The 21,688-nt window shown below is 46.1% G+C and overlaps 1 protein-coding gene across 1 annotated transcript in view; it reads left to right on the top strand.

Annotated features, from left to right (window-relative positions):
* LOC308627589 (uncharacterized protein) overlaps positions 1 to 21,688 on the top strand; it is a gene marked incomplete at its 5' end in the record, with an annotated part of 129,931 nt that overhangs the window by 53,367 nt on the left and 54,876 nt on the right. The window lies entirely within an intron of this gene.

The following is a 21,688-nucleotide window of genomic DNA, read 5'->3' as shown; positions in this document are numbered from 1 at the left end:
TCTTTCCTATTCTCAGTCTGCCCCTTTCTCAGAACCCACAGTGTGCAGAACTGAAAAAGAGCCGCCCAGGCCTGGAGACACCATTGTGACCATCTCCCATGTGGTTTTTACCAAGGTAGGCACTGGACACCATCTGCTGTAGCTTTCCCCCGAGCCCTGGATGGCTGATAAACTCAGTTACTCTGAGAAACTCATGACTGATAATGGTGAGCAGTGTGTGCCTTCCCAGGTGGATCTGCCCTTTAATAAGAGAAGAGACTCACTGGAAGCTGGATTGCCCATTAAGGGAGGAGAGGGAGAGAATTTGAGGCCGGGAGACTTTCTGCTCTTTCCTATCACGAAGGTTATACTCATCAGCCCCATACTGATAGAATATGCTAGAATTTGCAAAGCCATTTCACATAGGTACGTTATTTAATCCTCCCGTCACTCGATAGAGGTGGGCAAGGAGAGGACTGTTATCACCACTTGCAGATGAAGAAACTGGGGCCCAGAGGGCTCAGGGATGTGTCCAAGGCTGCACAGCCAGATAGCGGCAGGGCTGGAACAGGGAATTGGTCCTTTTCTCTCTAAGTGAGGTCTTTTCTGGGATGCTGGCCTTCAGGGCCTGGGCACAGGGGTGTGGAAGGGGCAAAGTCCAGAGAGGCACACTCAGGTGGTGGATGAGGCAGGAGCTTTGCAAGCAGAGGACCTGCCTTTGGCTTCCAACTTCATCTATTTCTCAGAAGTTAGTTACCACTCCAGAGCCTTGATTTCCTCACCAGTCAAGTGGGAATAACAACTTTCCACTCTCACCTACCAGGGTTACTGCGAGGCCCCCAAAGGAGATAAAGTGATTGAAGCATAGTTGCAAACTGCAAAAGGCTGCCCACATGCTTGATTCCAGGAAGCCAGGGCTGGACTCTTTGCACTGTTCCCACCCTTCCTTTGGGGGAGGTAGAAGGCTCAGAAATAGCCTTCACTTCTGTCCTCCCTGCTTCCCCCGGGATCGGGGCTGAGTGTTTTCTTCTTGGAAAAACAAAAAAATCAAAGCAGTTGCAGAAAAACCGACGGTTGGTTTCTGCTTCCCCTCGGCTGCCCTTCTGCTCTTTGGGGCCAAGAGGAGAGGATGTTGCCAGAGGCCAGGGTTTGGCTGGGGGCCTTTCAGAGTCCTCACTGCCCTGCAAGGGCCACCAGGAGAGGTCTGGATGGCATCTGTCATGCGCTTAGAAGCCAACACTGGTAGTACTCTGAGGTGTGGGACCCTGATCTTCCTCGGGACATGGGGCAGGGAGAAGAGTCCAGCTTTTCCAGGCCAGGCTATCATGCCTGGACAAGCCAGAGAAACGTAGCCTCTCCTCTAAACCAGAAATAATTTTTCATTTCAACTGACACCTTTCTGGCCATTTGCAAGATGGAGATCAGGATCCTTTGAGTCTCTTTTTTCCCCTTTAATGATCCGCAGATGAGTTTTCAGGGTGTGTTTATCTTTTTCTGGAAACAAGGAAAGACCAGTTTAAGAGAAGAAACAAAACCTATGGCCCACATGTTTTGTGGCATAGCCCAGGGACCCCAGATGGGAGCGGGCTGGGTCCTGGCCCTCTGCCCTGAGCTGGTGGCTGCTGACATGGCTTCCCACTCCAGACCTAGGGTCTTCACCTGAGATGGTTAGGCAGGCCCACCTGTGTCTCCTAAACCATGTCTGGGGGAAAGGGGGTCTTTACTCACAACTTAGTAATGGTAGCAGAAGGGACTTGTCGGGAAAACCTAACCTATAGTACAGATAAACTATATATGGTTTCCTAAACAGTTAGGCACTGCAATCTCAGACAATACAGGGGTATGTGTCTGATGTTAATTTCCAATTCCTCCCCAGTGAGGGATTGAGGAAGGAATGTTCCAGTCCCTGTTCTAGCCCAGGTTTCAGGCAGTATCTTTCTTCTGGTCCTCCTCTTGTTCCAAACCATTTTCAGTCCCATGTGGTTCCATACCAGCTGCTCCCTTTCTTCTTAGGGCCTGCAGCCTAGGAACTCTTAGTTTCTCTAATTTCCCAAGGTTAGAATTAGAATACATTGTTTAGTAGGCATGGTTTCATAGCTCTATTTCTTTGCTGTTTGCTAGAGCACAGGCTTGTCTGGAGACTGGAAATAGTGGGTGGGACTCTCAGCCAGTGTATTCTGCTAAAGAAGCTGGCTGTGCTAAGAGCCTTTTATCTGCCACTGCTGTGGTTGGTATCGTTCTACTGGCAGCCTTGGGATTTGACACGGCAGGAAAGGCACAGCTTCTGAATATTGTATCAAAGAGTTTTCCTCATTTTCTAAACTAATTACTATATGACTAATCACTATTAGCTATCTGTATACATACCCACACGTGTTACTGCAACATACTCACCCAAAGGCCAGGCATGAGGTGAAATTAGAGGCTACAGGCTTCTCTCCTAATGTGTGTTATAAGGGCTGGGTAGGGGGTTACCAGGGAGGATCCAGAAAGGCTGATCGTGTAGTTAGGGGTTTTTTTTTTAACATTTATTTTTAATTTACACTTTTTTTGATACATCTTTTTATTTTATTTTATTTTAAAAAAATTAAAGATATTTATTTATTTTTATTTTTGGATGCGTTGGATCTTTGTTGCTGCACACAGGCTTTCTGTAGTTGCAGTGAGCAGGGGCAGTGGTTGTGGTGTGTGGGCTTCTCATTGCGGTGGCTTCTTTTGTTGCAGAGCACGGGCTCTAGGCTCGCGGGCTTAAGTAGTTGTGGCACGCGGGCTCTAGAGCGGGGGCTCAGTAGTTGTGGCACACGGGCTTAGTTGCTCCGTGGCATGTGGGATCTTCCCAGACCAGGGATCAAACCCATGTCCCCTTCATTGGCAGGTGGATTCTTAGCCACTGCTCCATGTGGGAAGTCCTGGGGGTTTTGTTTGAGGGCTAAAAATCACTGCCCTCATGGGACTGAATTTCTAGTGTTGTGATGTGACTTCATTCATTGTCTGTGGGGTTTAGGTGTCAAGGTCCTCACTCAACACTGTGGTTGGTTTAAAATGGCTCAGGCGGCAGCTTCCCTCCCCTACTCTCTCCTTTTCTTCCATCCTCTTCTACACAACCCTGGAGTTATTATCCTGCTCTTCAGTGATCAGACCCAAGACCCTCCTTGGGGAAGACCCAGGTTCTGGGGGCCACCATCCTAGGGCCTCCAGGTATGTGGTGACTGTCTCTTAGGGCTTCCCTTGGCCTGTATGAAGGATCTGAGGTCACAGAAGCACCCCTTCCTACCCACCTCCCAGATTTCTTCTCACGCCTTCCAGGGACATTGACTGTATGCTGAAGAGCAAACAGCAAAGATACAATCTTAAAAGCAGGCAGAGAGAAAAGACACAGAAGACTGACAATTGACTTCTCGAGTGAAACAATGGAAGCCAAAAGACAATACTGTAATACCTTCAAAGCCCTGAAAGAGAATAACTACCAAGTGGAAGTCTATGGAAGCACAGAGATCCTTCCAAAATAAAGAGGAAGTAAATATACTTTTAGAAAAACAACACTTGCTAAATCTCATCACCAGCTGACCCACACCAAAGGAAATACTAAAGGGTGTTCTTTAGGCAGATGGAAAATAAACTCAAATGTAATCTGGGAGATGCAGGAAGGAAGGAAGAACAATAGAAAAGCTGAATACATGTGTGAATGTAAATGAATATTGACTATAGTTACAACAATGATGATATCTTGTGGGGTTTTAAATGTATGGTGAATTAAAATATCTGAAATAACATATGATGATAGCATCTGTTGGAGGATGGTGGTAGAGTTAAAGCACTCTGAGGTCCTTGCATTGTCCAAGAAGTGGTAGGCTTACTTATTTGTAGCAGACTTTGATTAGTCAAAGACAGATGTTGCAACCATATCACATTAAAAAAAAAAAAAAGCAAAAACAGCAAAGTGTATTACTCTCAAAAGAGTGAGTCAAATGGCACTATAAAAACATTGAATCAATTCAAAAGGAGGCAAGAAAGGATCACAACAGGCAGGATGAGTATAAAGCAAATAAGATGGTAGATTAAAGCCCAATATAACAGTAATTAAAATAAACAAAGAAGGATTAAATACTCCACTTAAAATATGTAATTGTCAGAACAAATGACAAAACAAAACAAAACTATGTCCTGCTTACAAGAGATAGGTTTTAAATATAACTATACAGAAAGACTGGAAGAAAAAAATGATAAAATACACTGTACAAAGAGAGTTGGGGTAGCTATAGTTATATCAAATGAAATAGATTTTAAGACAGAAAAACACTGCTAGAGTTAGTGATACTTCACAATAATACAAGGTTCAATTAACCAGAAAGCTAAAACAATTGTAAAGTTGTATGAGTCTAATAATGTTACCTCAAAGTAAACAAAGCAAAAATGACAGAACTAAAAGGAGAAATAGAAAATCCACAGTCATATATGTGGGAGACTTTATATACCTCCTTCAGTGAGAGGTGTATAAATCAAGCAGAAAAAGTACCCAGTAAGGATACAGATTTGAACAAGATGATTAACAAACTTGAATTAATTGATATATGTAGAACATAGTTTCCAACAACTTCAAATATACATTTTTTGCAAGTGCAAATGGAGCATTTACAAAAATTGGCCCTATGTGAGGCCATAAAGCACATCTCAACAAGTTTCAAATGACTGAAATGAATATACTCACTGACTACACTGGAATTAAGCTTAAAAACCAGCAACAGAAAAGACAATTAGAAAATCCTCAAATGTTTGGAAATTAAACAATACTTTTTTTATATAACTGATGGTTAAAGAAGAAAACACAATAGAAATTAGAACTTTGAACTGAATGCTGATAAAAAGACTACATTGCAAAACATGAAGGATGCAGTTAAAGCCAGACTTCGAATATGTATAGCCTCAAATGCTTATAGTAGAAAAATAAGGCTGAAAATCAATTATTTATTTATTGTAAATTTATTTATTTTTGGCTGCGTTGGGTCTTTGTTGCTGTGCGCGGCTTTCTCTAGTTGCCGCGAGCGAGGGCTACTCTTTGTTGGGGTGCGTGGGTTTCTCATTGCGGTGGCTTCTCTTATTGTGGAGCACGGGCTTTAGGCGCGCAGGCTTCAGTAATTGTGGCTCATGGGCTCTAGGGCGCAGGCTCAGCAGTTGTGGCGCACAGGCTTAGTTGCTCTGTGGCATGTGGGATCTTCCCGGACCAAGGCTCGAACCCGTATCTCCTGCATTGGCAGGCGGATTCTTAACCACTGCGCCCCCAGGGAAGCCCCTGAAAATCAATGATTTAAATATCCAGCTCAAGAAGTTAGAAAAATAAACGACACCCAAAGCAAACTAAATCCAAAGAAAGTAGGATGATAGAGATAATGAAGATGTGAGCATAAATTAATGAAATTTAAAACAAGCAAACAATAGAAAGAATCCACAAAGTTGATCTTATGAAAAGACCAGTAAAATTAATAAGCCTCTGCTCAAATTAATCAGGGAGAGAGAGAGAGAAACTAATGTCAACAGTGAGAAAGGAGACTTTAATACAGATCCTACAGATTCTACAATAAGAGACTTTGATGGACTTTGGGCCTCAGGGGCTCCTGTCCTGATTGGCTGGCTCTGGGTAAGTCAGGGGATGGCCACCCAGCACTGGCTCCCAGTGCGTCTGCCCTCTGCCCCTCCCCTGACCTGCTTTTAGGGGCAGTGACTGCTCAGCCGTTCACTGCTCTCATAGGACCCCTGGGCTCTCCCCCTGTGAGGGGGAGGGAACCTCAACTTCAGGAAAGGCAGGAAGCAAGCTTAAAAAAGCACATTCCTTGGCAGGTTAAAAAACACTTTTTTTTTTAAGTGTAAAGACTTAACCTTTGCTAGGAAATGGTTGCGGTATTTTCTTTAAATGAAAAGAGACCATTGTGAATCGAACTTTGGAAAATACACAACATCCTGGTGCTGTTCTCCAGGGCGGTCTTAGGCAGCCCTTGTCAGGCCGGCTCTGCCTTTCCTCCAGATGGTCTCTCTATGCACAGTTGAAGGGGCTGGACCAGGGGACTGGTCCCTGGAAAGGTCACAAGAATGCTGAGCCCCTCCCCAGCAGGGGACCTCGGGCAGAAGGGACTTCTTGTTTCCTGCAGCGGCCTCCATTCAGGATCAGCTCCATAATTTGTGGGCCCAGTGCAAAATGAAAATACCCTGGTTCCAAAACTAATAAGAATTTCGAGATGGCAACAGCAGAGCATTAAACCAAGCATGGGGGCCCTTCTGGGCACGGGCCCTTGTAAGTGAGGGAACCTGTATGAGCACACAAGTCCCAGGCCAGGCCACCACTGATTCTGACAGATAATTTCACACTCATTCTGCAGGCTAACTTGAGTTTTTGAGACTTCTCTCTTGGGTGATACCTCCGGGGTTAGACATAGACCCCAGATGATACAGGGCAGGACTCAGGGCTTCCTTTTGGGGTCCCATCCCCATCCCTGGCTCCCACATACCACAGCTGGCAACAATTTCCCAACCTGGCTTTTCGCTCAGATTTCTTTCCAGTCACATTTCATAGACCATACTCCTTGGTCGTGAAAACATTCTGGGTTTAATCTGCACTTGCTTGTAAGGCGGGGATCTGGGGTAATCAGGGAACGCAGAACGGCTGCATGGAGTGCTGGACTCCTTGACGCTCCTTGAGTTGTTTACAAGCCTCCTTAGTGGACCTACTGTAAATAGGACAGTACAAACACATGCCGATTTTGCAGCAAATTAAAACCATCCGCTGCTTTCCCTGAATCCTAACACATAGCGGTTTGTGTTTTTGTAGGAGTTACTGCCTTGCGTGCTACTTCCAGACTTGTGTAGCTCTCTGCTAAGCTGGGCCTAAGCATGTGTGCCCTTCAGGGCCTGGGAGGCCCAGCATGTCCTAGAGCCTTGTTCCTAGGGTCAGCTGGACCTCCCAAGCCCAGACCCTCTCCAGAGCTATGCTGTCCGAGACAGCGGCCACCAGCCACTTGTGGCTCTTGATCGCTTGAGATGTAGCTACACTGAGCTGAGATGTGTTCTTCATGGTGAATACAAACTGGACTTTGAAGGCTTAGCACAGAAGAGTGCAAGAGATCTCATTCATAATTTTCCACATTGATTACATATTGAAATGACAATATTCTATAGTGGATAAAATAATTTATTAAATTTAATTTCATGTTTATAATGTAGCAATTAGAAAATTTTAAATGATACACATGGCTTGCACCTGTGGCTTGTGTCATTTCTATTGGCTAGCACTGCTCTAAAGCCCTTCTTTGTCGTATTTCCATGTCCAAGCCTATGTAGATTTTACACACACACACACACACACACACACACACACCCCTGAGCAACTGGCAGAACCTTGGAAGGACAACCAGGCGCAGTGAGCTTGTGTGACTTGACCCCAAATGCCATCTTCTCTAGGAAGACTCAGTAGAATGTCCCAGGGCCACCTCACATTACCAACCCAGGGGCCTTAGTTTGGCCTTTGGTGATGTCAGAGTGTGGGCTCCAGATTCTAGATGACTTGGATTATAGGCCTGGCTCTACCATGTATGAGCTACATACCCTAGAATGAGTGACTTACCACTTCATGCCTTGGTTTTCTCATCTGTAAAATGGGAATTGTAACACCCTAGTGCAGAATCAGGGTGGTGATCTAGGTGTCTACCTACCTCACAAGGTTGTTGTGAATATTGATTAGGTCGAGGCACAGAAGGCCCTTAGCACAGAGGCATTCGCCATACTGTGAGCCTGCTGTAGACATCATGGGCCTGATCTGGCCTCTGGACTTTCATAGCAGCCTCTGAGGAAGGAAGGGGCCAGAGTGAGGGCACCAAGTAAGTGTAGGAACTGTGACCCTGGGGAGGGTCCAAGGTGAGTGGTGAGACCTTGTACTAACCAGGACACAATGCCAGAGGTTGGAATCCAGAGAGGGTCCAGTCAGGATGCCAAATTGGAGGGCCTGGGATAGGTGGGGCTTGAGAGAGGCCAGATTGATGATGTGGAGCCAGAAGATGAGTGAGAAATGGACAGTTCTGCTCTCAGTTTTTGAACTCAAAGCATTCCCCCCAACTGGAGCCGAACCAATGGGTAAGACTGAGGGTGTGGGCTCAGATCATGTTCCAAGTTCAAAATGGGGTCTAGGGAGGCAGATCTGGGGTGTCGAGCTCATTTTTTTCTTTGCAATCTTGCTCCTCTAAGGCAACTGAATTAGGATAATGTTTGTTGATGAAACGAATAAATCCCCAAATGTCAATAGCTGAGCACAACAGACTTTAATTCTCAATCATAACCATTCAAGGTGGATGTTCCTGGCCAGCAGGGAGCCTTCTGTGTGGTGATTCAGGGATCCAGGCTCCTTGCATCAATGCTGCGCCCTCCCTCATGGCCTCGGGGTTCTCTGCATCCTGCAGGCAGACAGGGAAGGAATAGAGAAGGCAACTCTCTCTCTCTTTTTTTTTAATTTAAATCTTTATTTATTGTGGTAAGAACACTTAGCATGGGATCTACCCTCAACAGATTTTTAAATGCACAATACAGTGTTGTTAACTACAGGCAAGATGGTGTACAGCAGATCTCTAGAGCTTATTCATCTTGCATAACTGAAACTTTATACCCCCGAACAGCAACTCCCCATTTTCCCTCCCTCCCAGCCCCTGGCAACCACCATTCTGTTCTCTGTTTCTATGAATTTGACTGTTTTACATGTTTTATATAAATGGAATTATGCCGTATTGGTCCTTCTGTGACTGGCTTATTTCACTTATCATAATGTCTTCAAGATTCTTCCACGTTGTCACGTGAGAAGGCAACTCTCTTAACCGCCTTGGCCAGGACACGATAGCTCACATGCCTGCCATGAGAACCAGTCTTCCGGTCTTCCCGGATGCAAGAGTGGCCGGGAGATGACGACCCTGCACGGCGCAAGAGAGAGCACTGGTTTGCGGTGGCCATCTCTCCCGGCTCCCACTCTCTAGGGAGACCTGACCCAGCAACCTGGCCTCCTTGCTCCCTACCAGGCCCCACCCTTCCCCAAGCCACCTGCTGGTCACCATGGCCAGGCCAGGTTCTGAGGGGGCTGCTGAAGAGGAACAGAGGGAACACACGTGGACACTCACTAGGGAACAACACAGGCAGATGCACTCCATGCTCACACCGTGGCCTCACACTTCAGGCAGCCTCCTTCTCAGAGCCCCTCAAACCACACCAGCCTCTGGCCTTTAGAGACACAGAGCGCCGTGAGCCGGGCCTGCAGTGTGGGTCTGAGGAGGGTGTGGGCAGATAGCTTCCTGGGGCTCCTCCCGTCCAGGCCAAAGGCAGCCAGGAGGGATCTCACAGGGATCCCCTGGGATTTTCTGGGCTGCTCTCCCTGGTGACTGTGCTGATAAAATCCCAAGTCCCCGCTGGTCAAGACTGGATCAAGGGGGAGCGGTGTGGGCGGGATGGAGGGCAGGGATGACTTATCATCTGACCCAGGCCTTGTGCCTCCAACCAGGGCTTCTTACACACCTGCTGGCTCCCGAGGATGACACGAAGGATAACAGGGCTGGCTGGGCTTCAAGCTGCTCATGATCTATGCATAGGATGACCAGATGTCACTACCTTTGTCTGATGCAGAGTATGTGTCAGGCCCCTCAAAGAGGGGTAAATGGTGAAGGCCAGAGGGGATCACATGCCCCTTTGGGGCAACCAGGGAAGGCTTCCTGGAGGCTGAGGCCTGGAGGCTGAGACTTGAAGGATAGGTAGGGAGGAAGCCCTCTGGGATTCCTAACAGTATTCCCATGTGTGTGGTGTGGTGCTTTGTCATTTCTAAAGCCAGCTAGGCAGGCAAGGCAGACAGGGAGGCAGGGTCAATCGCTTCCATTTGACAGGGGAAGAAGGTGAGGATCAGAGTGGCCAAGCTCCTGGCCCAAGGCTGCACAGAGGTTTGTGAGTGAGAACGCAGATGTCGGCCTAGCAGCTCTGGGTGCTTTGTATCGATATAGGCTTGATGAGCATGTTTCTTCCTCAAGGCTGGTCAGGGCTGGGTCCCCAGGTGGGGCTGGGAAACTCTCATCTAGGGGGCAGGTCCTCCCTGCAGGCTTCTCGGGGCTGGGTGCTCAGCCTCCCCTACAGAACATGTGTTTCCTGTTTTCCTTCCCCCTCTGGCTCAGGACGAAGAACAGGGTTTTCCTGAGCGGAAGAGCCTCAAAGACCTGGCCCACTCCCAGCTGGTTCTGGCCGATCCGCCTGCTCATGGCTCTTGTTACTCAGGATGATGACCCCCCTCACCTAACCATCCAAGGATCTTTGTGGCCATTATTTCCCCAAACTCCTGAAACCTGGAATTCGAACCCATGGCCTTGACTCCCAACTTGGTGTTCTTTGAAGACCCTTTGCTGATCAGCCAAGCTCCTTGGCAAAACCTGGGGCTTTGTGCTGCCCTGAAGCCTAGGAGCCAGGGCTATGGGGCAGGTCTCTGGGCCCCAGGGCCTGCGTGAGGCAAGTCAGGACTTTGGCCAGCCCTTCAGCCCTGGAAGGTTCTGAGCCTGTCACCCCCATGGTTTCCCACTTGTCCTGGGTGGAGGCTGGGGCCAATGGGTGACATCACCCCCTTCTCCAGCCTGTATCTTGTGAGATTGGCATGATCTTGGGCTCAGTACTTAACTCTTCTCTGAACCACGGAGTCAGCATCTTGTCCGCTGTCTGGTCCCTGCTCCTTGGATGGAAGAGATACATGGGCTAACAGAAGAGGAAGGGCAGGAGAGCATTCCAGGTCTGCAGAGCCTCGGACCCCGGTGCTGGCATGGGCATTAAAGAAGAAAGCCTGGATTTCACAGGAGCAAGAATAGAACGGTGGTTGCCATTCTGTTGGGGGAGGGGAAAATGGGGTGATGAAGGTCAAAGAGTACAAACTTTCAGTTGTAAGAAGAGGAAGTTCTGAGGATCTAACGTACAGCCTGGTGACTGTAGTTAATAGTACGGTATTAGAGACTTGAACGTTGCAGAGAGTAGATCTTAAGCATTCTCACCACACACACAAAAAGTGAACTATGTTAACTGTGAAATGATGGATGTGTTAATTATCTTGATCTTAATAATCATTCCACAATGTATACCATCACATTGTGCACTTTAAATATATACCATTATGTGTCCATTATTCCTCAGTGAAGTTAAAAGAAAAAAAAGGAAGGTGGCAGCCAGTGCCCCCTACACACTGTGACTCCCACCCTGTGAGTGGAGAATAGGAGGGAAGGCCCTTCTGCATTTCCTCGCCTGCCCCATCCCACCCCCGACAAGGAGGCCCTGAGGGGACCCCAGTCCCGGGCTCCCTGACAGTCCAGGAAGCCTGTCTGATGAGGTGCTGGGTATGAAAACGTTGTGGGGAGGGGCGGCAAAGGTGTATCTGGGTACAGAAGTCTGTGGGGTGCTCCTGTGTGAGCTGGGTGCTGGGCATGTGAGGGCAGGATTCATGCCCTGCCTTGGCCTACAGCCCATGGACAAGCCTGGGGCCTGGGGCCTGGGGGAGACAACTGCCTCTGATGACCCGGCCTTGGGCTTTGAAGTCCTCCTTCCTTCTGGAGGCTCCAGGCACGAGCAGCCCAGGTTTATTAGGTACAGGTTTATCTGGGGCTAATTTAACTTGTTAAGATAATTGTGCCAGCAGCCGCAGCCTAGGCCCCCGCCTCAGTAATTACCCTTCTCCTCACCTCTTTCATCTCCAAGGGCTGCTCCCCCTTTGCAGAGCCTTACTGGGCCCCTCATTTGTTGGGTCCTTCCAAGGCCTCGGGAGGGGCCCTGGCAATGCTTTCACATGGTCTCATATTTTTGTAAAAACTTGCAAAAGTGTGTTATTTCGACCACAGTCATTGAAGGCTGCTGTTTCTTTTCCCCCTGACTTTCCCTCTGTCACATTTTCCCTCCTGTCAGGTGGTGTTGGAATAGCTGTGGGCATTTTTGGGATCCAGCTTAGGGAAACTTGAGTTGGGGATGCGTTTAGCGTGGGCGAATGGGCGGGTGTTTATGTGGGATGCAGTATATGTATATAGTGTTTCATGAATGTGGCTCTTGGTCACTTCTGTGTCTCGTTACAGTTATTGAGGGAGGAATGGTTTCCAGGAATTCAACTACTTCCCGTGGTGTTGACTCACCTGGTGTGATGCAGTGAGAACGTGTCCTATGGCTCTCAGGACAGGAAGCTGTGGGAAGTGGTAGGGAAAAAAGATTTGAAATGTACAGAGCCAGAGGCTAGTCTGTGGAAAGTTCTTTTACTCTTACAGCTCATATATGAAACTTGTTAAGGATTTACCCAACTGACAACAGTCCTAACAATTCACATGACATTGGTTGAGAAGCTGAAATAAACGTTTCTAAATTCTGAATAACAAAGTGCATAATTCGATCAACTATATTAGGAGGAAAGACCATTCTATACTCTGTATAGAAAGTGCCAAATCATGAAATCACTGCCATATGATGAGGCAGTCAAAGAGAACATACAGCCCAAAATGTAGAGGATGTCAGTGAGTGAATTTATTAAAATATTATTTTTCTGTTTTTTGTGTATTTGGCAGCTTTTTAAAAAATGAGTGAGTGATGGGACTTCTAGAAAAGAATGAGAAGCATTTTAAAGAAATAAATTTTCACTTTTACCCTACTTTTGTATTTTGTTTTTGGTTTCTTAAAGACGGCTCTCTAAGTTGTGTAAGTTTCAGGCCCCACAAAACTTGGATCCATTTTGGTGCTGCTGACATTTGTCTGTGGGTGTGGGGTGAGGGAGAGCCCCTATCTCCCCCTGGCCCTGAGGATGCCCCGAGTCAGGAAGCAGGGCTGGGGAGGGGCCTAGTGGACCTGGCCACTGTCCACGTCTTTCCTGTGGCCCAGGAGGGGAACAGCTGGACTCCTTTGCAAGGCTTCTCAGGCTGTCAGAACTTCCTGAAGGTAGGAGCTGAGTGAGTTGGTACCCTAAAGGCCCTTAGATCTCTCTCCATATGTGTCTGCAGGCAGTGCAGGAGGACCACAGGGAGTGGAAGACATTCTTACACCATTGTTACCAAGTATTTCTGTTGAATGATTATTTCTTTAATGTTCATCTCCCTGAGTAGACTGTAAGCTCCATGAGGACAGGAACCTTGTTTGTCTCTCTCACCACTGTAATCCCAGAACCTAGCACAGCAGCTGGTATAGAGTGGTGCTTAATAAACTTTTATCAAAAGAATGAGTTGAGGGCTTCCCTGGTGGCTCAGTGGTTGGGAGTCCACCTGCCGATGCAGGGGACATGGGTTTGTGCCCCAGTCCGGGAGGATCCCACATGCCACAGAGCGGCTGGGCCCGTGAGCCGTGGCTGCTGGGCCTGCGCGTCTGGAGCCTGTGCTGCACAGCGGGAGAGGCCACAACAGTGAGAGGCCCGCGTACCGCAAAAAAAAAAAAAAAAAAAGAATGAGTTGAATAAATAAATAAGTGCACAAGGGCAGATGGAGGGAGCCAGGCAGGGCTGCCAAGCCCTTCTCTCATCTCTAAGTCAGGAGCTCCAGGAGGTCCTTTGCAGACTTGTGGATGGTGTGTGTATGTGTGTGTGTGTGTGTGTCCATGGATGCGCCTTCTTAGGGCCATCTGTGCCATCGAGGAGCTGGAAGGCTGCAGGGGGCGGGGCAAGGAGCAAGGAGTGATTGAGGTGATGACAATGAGAGAGGAAGGAGGAGAGGATCAGGTGATGAGGATGATGAGAGAACTAGCAATTCTCGTAAAATCTGAACCCTGGAAACTAGGAAGGGCTGTGAGGCCTGGAAGAAGATGGCACCAGCCATCTGGCTGGAGTGAATGAGACAGGACATGCCTGCTCATCAAGGTTCAGGGGTGGAAAGGTCCTAGATAGAGGTCTAAAGACCCCCGAAAATGTTGGGCTACTGTCCACTGGGGCGTTTTGGCCGTTATCCCCTTCGTCACGCTAATGTGTGTGAGAGTGTGTAGGGGGTGTGAGGGAGGGGGTGTGAGGGAGGGGGAGTGGCTCTGAGCCCTTGCATCCACTTGGTTCCAGGACACCTGCTTTTGCTGGTTTTCTACATTCAGGTCCCTCAATAAGGGCTCCTGACAGTAGAAAAGATTTGGAAATGATCTATTTGGAACAAGCCATTGCAAAGCCAGGTTTTTGTGGGGTTTTTTAAAAATTAATTACTTTAATTTATTTATTTTTGGCTGCATTGGGTCTTTGTTGCTGTGCGCGGGACAAAGCCAGTTTTTATTAGTCTCTCTGTGTGGGTTTTTAATGTATCACACACCAATTGTTTTTTAGTATTCATATTTTTTAAAAAATCTAAAATCAGAGTAATTTGTCTTGAAACCACCCAGAGAGTTCTATGCTACATTAGAATTCCAAATAGAACAAAGGGACACTCATTTAGAAAGCATTTTTTTTTTTACATTTCCATAATTCTCAAGAGGAGAAAGGAAACGCTAATCAACACAGCAAAGCTTCTTCTGAAGCTCTAGTTCTACTTCAAAGAGCACAAGAGCATTGAAAGGGACACAGCCGATGGTGTGGGAGTCTCCTTCTATACCTGATGAGAGTAAAGGAGGCTTTCGTTAAAAAAAATGAAAGTGAATGCTTACTATCAATAAAAAGGCCTCAGTCTCTGCCCATTTCTGCCAGAAAGAAACAAAAAGCTATTAACAAATTAAAAATTTATTAAACAAGAGATAGATTTTTTTTTCCTATTATGATGATATCAAAAGAAGAATTTGGGGCTTCCCTGGTGGCGCAGTGGTTGAGAGTCCGCCTGCCGAGGCAGGGGAAACGGGTTCGTGCCCCGGTCTGGGAAGATCCCACATGCCGCGGAGTGGCTGGGCCCGTGAGCCATGGCCGCTGGGCCTGTGCGTCCGGAGCCTGTGCTCCGCAACGGGAGAGGCCACAACAGTGAGAGGCCCGCATACCGCAAAAAAAAAAAAAAAAAAAAAAAAAAAAAAAGAATTTAGTGTTATAACTCTCTCCTCACTGCTCCCCTGATCGGTGTAGAATCAGAAAGAGCTTTCACAGCAATGGGAAAAATTTGCACACAAATGTGCTCGACTTAACAATGACCCAATTTTTTTTTTCAGGATTGTATTAAAAAGATCAAATAATATTTAATTTTCAGGCTTCCCTGGTGGCACAGTGGTTGAGAGTCTGCCTGCTGATGCAGGGGACACGGGTTCGTGACCCGGTCCGGGAAGATCCCACATGCCGTGGAGCGGCTGGGCCCGTGAGCCATGGCCACTGAGCCTGCGCATCCGGAGCCTGTGCTCCGCAACAGGAGAGGCCACAACAGTGAGAGGCCCGCGTACCACAAAAAAACAAACAAAAAAACCAACCAAACAAAAACAAATAATATTTAATTTTCATAGTTAATTACATTTCTTGTTTATCCTTTGAATAATAATTATTTGAATAATTATTTATTTTAAAATGTTTGTCTCCTAATGATTTATTCTGAATTAATATTAAGTTTAATGTTTATATGTCTATAAAAGCATGTTTTACTTAATGTTTTATCTGTTTATTAATTTTGAAATTAAAATAAATTTAATGTTTAGTTTGACTGATTTAGAAATTTATTAATAATTCTGAACACTTAAAATACATGTATTAAGTAATTCTGTATTTTGGTTTTATTAAAAAACTAAGTATAGCCCATACTGCAACCACCACGTGGAAAAATAACCTTGTCCTGACACAAAGGACAAAGCGCAGAGAAGTTAAGGGGACTTACCCCAAGGTCACGTGGCTACTTAGCGAATGGCAGAGGATGGCATATAAATTCAGCTCTTCCTATGCTAAGCCTATAGCATGCGCCCCCGCCCTGTGCCGCCAGGCCCTCTGACCCAGGAACACCAGTGTGGTTCCTCCTCATCTGTGTTCCCAGTCACATCCCTGTTGAAACCCCAATCCTAACGCAGGACTGAGTCCCGCTACTCTTAGCGACGATGAAACCACAGGACCCAAAACCAACTCTCTTGCCTGTCAGCTCCCATCCACATGCATGGATGCTGGGGACCCAAGAAGAGAGAGAAATGGGAGTCAAGAGTCAATGAGTCAGAGAGGCAGGGTCTGACCTTCTAGGAGAGGGCCAGATGCAGAACCAGGTGGTTTCTGCTGTCTGCCTGCACATCCTGGTGCTGTGGTGTGGTGTCACACACATCTGTTTTGTGCTGAGTCGGTGCTGTATTCTCACTGTCGGGTGATGCACTGCAGGGAGTAGGGGCTGTTGCTCGCTGCCCAGTCCCTGGTGTATCACATGTGTCATGTGAAGGCCCAGCTTAGAGCACTTTCCCAGAGAGACCCCGGGGCTGGTCCTGGTGACCCAGATCTATCCTGTAGCTTCACTCCGGGTCTGACTTGCTCACAAACATCACCCTCAACTCCCAATTCGCAAGCCGAGGGCCCCATTCCCGGGCAGGCCCAGCTGCAGGCCACTCTGCTAATTAGTGACTGCTGATTGGCCCAAGAGGTGCACTCATTATGCCCAGTAGAGATCAAAGCCAGGCCCAATAATCTGCTAAACGAGATGTCAGATTAGGGCATTCTTCTGGGCTATTAGAAAGATTTTTCTCCCTGGGTAAAGGCCTGTCAGGGCATATGACCCTGTCACCCACCATGAGCTGAGCCAGAGGGGGGATCTGCAGCCTTTCTGCTCCTCTCACTTTGAATGTGGCCATTTAATGGGACAGCCCCACCCCAGGGGCCTGCATGATCCCCAGGGAGGTCACAAAATGGGAGGAGAGTCATGTTTGGGCAGAGTCACCTCTGCCTCTTTATTCTTGGGGTTGCTGAGGGTCAAGGGGAACTGTGGACCTCCCTGGATCCCTGCGCTTTCAGCTGTACTATGGGCATACTGCCTCAGTTTACCTCCTAGGGCTGGGGGTCAAGTTTAGTGTTGGTACCAGTCCCTCTTCTCAGGAACAAGCCCCAGGCTGACACTTACTTCAAACTGCAACCCCTAGCCCAACTTTCTCACTCCAGGTTTGAGAATAGAGCCCCAGTTTTTAGTATTAGTGCTAATTGCTATTTATTTTTTTAAAATTTCTTATTTATTTGGCTGTGCTGGGTCTCAGTTGAGGCACATGGGATCTTCATTGCCGAGTGTGGGACCTTTAGTTGTGGCATGCACGATCTAGTTCCCTGACCAGGAATCGAACCCGGGCCCCCTGCAATGGGAGCACAGTCTTGACCTCTGGACCACCAGAGAAGTCCCAGTGCTAATATCTATTAATGGCTACCACTGATCAAATGCAGAGAGTATCATGCACTGTGCTGGCTAAATTCTGATTTTATTTATAATGTCTGAAAACACTACAAGTTAGGTATTATTAACATCCTCTATGAAACATGAGGAGAGCAAGGCTCAGTAAATTGTCCAGGTCACTCAGCTTAGCAGCAGCTCCAGTGGTGGGTCCTGATTGGCTGAAGTCAATCAGCAAGTTGATTGGCTTAGAGAAATGCATGTGACCTATTTTTGGCCAATGAGAGAGCACTAATCACTAGACTAAGGGAGGTCCTAGGAAAGGAAATCTTTCTCCCTGGATGGTGTGGGGTATGTATGGGAGGTCTGGGACTGCTGAAGCTATTTTTCTCTCACCAGAGAAGAATCTGGAGCTGTTGGAGGGTGGGTAGCATGAGACCATGTGGGGCCAGCATGGTGGGTCTTTGGAATCGTAGTTTGAGCCACTGAATTGAACTAAGCTAAATGAGCGAATACATTGTCTTTATTGTTTAAACCAGTTTGAGTCGGGCTTCCTGAGACTTGCAAGTAAAAGGCTGGTATATGGCCTCTGTCCCAGAGGAACTAGACCTGCCCAGTGGGTCTGGGCCCCAAGAGTCAGCTCACGGGTGAGCTCACCTGGGAAGCCAGGAAGCTATTGGAAGCAGGCTTGGCAGTCTGCCACATACTATGGTTACCGCTTGTCCTACCGGCCACTGTCCCAGCTGCCACCTCAACCCAACTTGGCTACCGCCTGACCTGCCACCCCTCCTTTGCCTGATCACTGTCTCCCACCATCCTCCATCCTGCCCAGCCTAGTTGGGATGCCCAGATTCAGCCCAGGCCTGGATGAGCCCTCTGTGTTGGTTAGGATTAGGTTTGATTGCAAGAAACAGACATTCAAAGTGACAATGGCTTAAACAAGATAGAAAGCTATTTTAACAGAAAGTACATAACATTCTCAAGATGGGTGTTCATGGTTGGTGTGGCAGCTTGGCTCCACCAGTGTTCATTTGTACCTTCACTCTTTTTACATTGGTCCGCTTTGCCAGAGATTTGTCTGCTTTATCAGTCTTTTCAGAGAACCAGGTTTTTGGTTTTATTGTTGCTTGCTATGTCCATTTTCTGTTTCATTAATCTCCGTCCTCATCCTTATTATTTCTTTCCTTCTTCATTATTTGGGTTTACTTTGTTGTTTCCCTCCTCCCTAACTTGAGCTGGACAATTAACTCTAAGTCATAGCCGTTACTTTTCTTACATAAGCCATAAGTGAAAATGCAGATTTTCTCTCTAACATCCCTGTAGATGCATCAAGAAATTTAGAAATGTTGTTATGTTAATTATTGTTAGGTTCTAAAGATTTTCTCATTTCCATTATAATTTCTTTTTTAACACTTGAGTTATTTAGGAATGTGTTTATCAATTTACAAAATAATGTCTTAAAAGTTATTTCTTGCTGTCAATTTCTAATTTCTAGTTTGTGCATAATACATGGTCAATCTTTATAAGTATTCCAAGAAAAAAACAAATAATATAATGACTGAGTGAAGTGTTCTATTTTTGTCCATTAGGTTAAGATTGTTAATTTAAATCATTACTAATAGTATCTCTTTGCTCTCTCAGTTATAGAGAGATCTGTTATGATTGTAGAAACGTTGGTTCCTTTTTTGTAATTCTGTCACACTTTATATATTTTGAAGTCATGTTGTTAGGTGTCTACACATTAAAAAATCTTAAATCTTTCCTAGTAAATTTCCTTTCATTATTACATATTGATCCTCTTTATTCCTAATTATGCCTTTTGCCTTAAAATCTATTTTATCTGAGGGCTTCCCTGGTGGTGCAGTGGTTGAGAGTCCGCCTGCCGATGCAGGGGACACAGGTTCGTGCCCCGATCCGGGAGGATCCCGCATGCTGCAGAGTGGCTGGGCCCGTGGGCCATGGCCGCTGAGCCTGTGCTCTGCAATGGGAGAGGCCACAACAGTGAGAGGCCCACGTACCGCAAAAAAAAAAAAAAATCTATTTATCTGATATTGATATTACTATACCAGCTTTCTTTCAGTGATTATTTTTTGTTATATTTTAATTTCATCCCTTTACTTCACACTTTCTGGGTCCATATATTTTAGTGTGTCTCTTGTAAATAGCATATAGCTAGATTAAAAACATCCAATTTAACAATCTCTGGCTAGGTTGGCTCATGTACATTTATTGTGACTTCTGTTGTATTTGTTTATCTGGGAATGTCTTAATTTCTCCTTCATTTCTGAAGGATAGTCCTGCTGGATAGAAAATTCTTGATTGACAGTCTCTTGTATATGATGAGTTTTGTTTGTCTGTTTTTTCTCTTGCTGTGTTCAAGATTCTCTTCTTATCTTTTGACAGTTTGGCTATGATGTGTCTAGGCGTAGATGATGTAACATGGCAAGTCTGGAAATCAGATTCTCCTTTCCTTGAAGGGTTTGTTGTTTGCTGTTGCTATTGGCTTGCTTAGTGACTTTGCTGGACTAATTCTATAAAAGCCGTATTTCCTGTATATGCAGCCATTGAAGTCTCTGCTGGGTCAGCCTAGTGATTGATCAGAGATATCCTTAAATGCTTTGAATAAAATTTTCTAATTTTTCCATATTGATACATGAAGCTCTAGAACATTCACTTCAACCTCTATATAGTTTTCCATTGTATGACTATACCTCCATTTATTCATCCTTTTATCTATTAGTGGACATTTAGGTCATTTCTAGTTTTTTGACATTACATGGAAAGTGGTATTGAATATCTTTGTGTGCGTCTCCTCTAGCCCATGTGTGAGAGTTTTCGACCATATATACCTGGATCTGTAATTGCTGGGTGATGGAATGCATATCCTCAACTGTAGGAGATATTGCCAAACTGTTCTTCAAATAATTGTGCTCTAATTATACTCATTTATGTGTCCGTTATCAGTTTAGTTTTTTTTTTAATAAAAACTTAGCTTTAAAGCTGACCTCAAACGTTGTCTCCTTCATAGGGCCTCTTGTGGTTCTTCAGCCCCACTGTGGAATGCTGTTTATTTCTGTCCTGTTGCATTTCCTTCACTTTGCCTTGTGCCACTGTTATTACGGATGTCCCTTCTCAATTACAAGATTCAATTTTCCTGGAGGACGTGGACCATGGCTTGTTCATCAGAGCATCCCCCCAAAAGAATCAGATACAGAGTAGTCACTGAATTGAATGATTCACGATGTCAATACCTTTTTCTGGATCTGGTCCAGGTCTGGTCCCATAGGGGAGCCTTCAGCTTTCCCTCTTTCTCCTCTTGATATTTCAACTCAGCTAAGTTCATCTCATATTACTAAGCACCCAAGTCTGGAGATACTCATTTTGAGATGGGTTAGGGCTGGGATCAAGGTTGTCTCATGTGGAAATTTTGGCTAAACTCCTCTTCCTGCTGTGAAACGCAAGCTTCCTCATGAGCTGCCAACTCAGGCAAACATCTTTGATTTTCGGGAGGTGGTCATCTGAGGTTCGGAATAATTTGGATGTTGCTGGGAAGAAGTTAATCTTTGCTTAGCCACCCTTTCTTCATGGAAGTACAAAAAGACAACGATGTTAGGAGAGACATTCACACAAGACATTTAAAGTCACATCATTCACATATAGACAACTGCTTTGCTGGCTACAACTCATTCTTAGCTGGTCCTTGAGGCAGTTCCCCAAGGACCTCTCCTGGTCACACCTGGTTCCCATTACTGTATCTACATAAAAGCAGTAAAGCTGCCTTTCTTCAAAAGTACTGTGAAGCACGATAATTCACTCTGACCTGCCCCTAGGTTGTCCAGATGAGCTTGTCTGACAGTTTCATGTGATCACAGTTATCCACAGCCCCTCATGAAGGCACATTCAGTCCAGACAGAAACAAATAATTGGCCTGCCAGTTTAAAATGCCAACGGGATTCAGCACATACCTCTTTGGGCAAAGCCATCTGCTCTGCAACTTGGTTGGCAGTCGTGTCTCGCACACCATTTCCTGTATGCAGACACATTCACCTTATACAGATGGAACTCCTGCAGTTGCCTGGGCCCCTGGGTGGAAGTCCCAACCCCTCGATTGGTAGAAGAGGGCTGGGAGAAAGCTGGGAGTTGGTGGCTTTGGGGGAAGTACGCAGCTCTCATAAAGAGAGAGGCTATTCTTCCCCTTCTAATGGAGAGGCAAAGGGAGTCCTTTCTCTTCCTTAAAGCCAAAAAAGGGGGACACCAAGAGGCCCATTACTTTTTTTTTTAATTGAAGTATAGTTGATTTACAGTGTTGTGTTAATTTCTGCTGTACAGCAAAGTGATTCAGTTATACATATATATACATTCTTTTTCATATTCTTTTCCATTATGGTTTATCACAGGATATCGAATATAGTTCCCTGTGCTACACAGTAGGACCTTGTTGTTTGTTCTTTCTATATATAATAGTTTGCATCTTCTAATCCCAA

The sequence above is a fragment of the Mesoplodon bidens genome, assembly GCF_964165515.1.
Source record: "Mesoplodon bidens genome assembly, chromosome: 14".
NCBI lineage: Eukaryota > Metazoa > Chordata > Mammalia > Artiodactyla > Ziphiidae > Mesoplodon > Mesoplodon bidens.
The sequence above is the reverse complement of the archived record's forward strand: the minus strand, read 5'-3'. Positions and strand labels throughout refer to the sequence as shown.